Source organism: Arachis ipaensis, chromosome B5 (assembly GCF_059453495.1).
Source record: "Arachis ipaensis isolate K30076 ecotype BB chromosome B5, ASM5945349v1, whole genome shotgun sequence".
NCBI lineage: Eukaryota > Viridiplantae > Streptophyta > Magnoliopsida > Fabales > Fabaceae > Arachis > Arachis ipaensis.
Genome location: NC_142440.1, coordinates 68,723,379 through 68,724,229, shown reverse-complemented (window position 1 = coordinate 68,724,229; position 851 = coordinate 68,723,379).

The following is an 851-nucleotide window of genomic DNA, read 5'->3' as shown; positions in this document are numbered from 1 at the left end:
TGTTGCATTTTGGATTTATTAATACAGAGAATTACTTTTTTCTTTAATTAATTTTTAATTCCTATTTTATTTAATTTATTATGTCTCTTTTCTATTCCAAACTCCTAACAATGAAGATGGTATCCATGTCAATGGAGTAGATTTCCTACTTGACATTGGGTTGATTAAGAGAAGACACTTGAGTTGGAATGCTCAAGTGATTAGTTAAATTAGAAGTTGTTGGCTAATTCTGTATTTACTAACGCTAGACCTTCCTAAGGAAGAGGACTAGGATTTGCGAATAAGAGTTAGCTCAATCACTTGACTTTCCTTTATTTAGTAAGGGTTAACTAAGTGAAAACAACAACCTCTTTATACTACACTTGAGAAAATTCCAACAAGGATAGAACTTCTAATTAATCATTCCCCCAGTCAAGGATTTTTAATTAGAATATATAATTTTCTTTTAATTACAATTAATTATTTTCTGTCATTCAACTCTCAAAAATCTCTCGAAATTTTCTGATTAATAAATTAGCACCCTTTTTAGCAACTCGTTGGGAGACGACTTGGGACTCATACTCCCAATATTTTTATTCTAAACTTTTGTGACAACTTTTCTAAATTGACGAGGCGGATCTTAGCTAGTTAAGAACTATACTCACAACGTATTCCCTATATTGATTTCTTAATTAGCCGACTTCTACTCTCGCACCACTTATGTTTCAATGTTATAAAGGGCATACACGGATAGGATCGAACTAGATTTAATAGACCTAGTCCCCACTCTAATAATATTATATCGGGTTTACTTTTATTCAACTCTAAATTCATCCGAAATAAATCGGGTTAATTGATATAAAATGAGTATA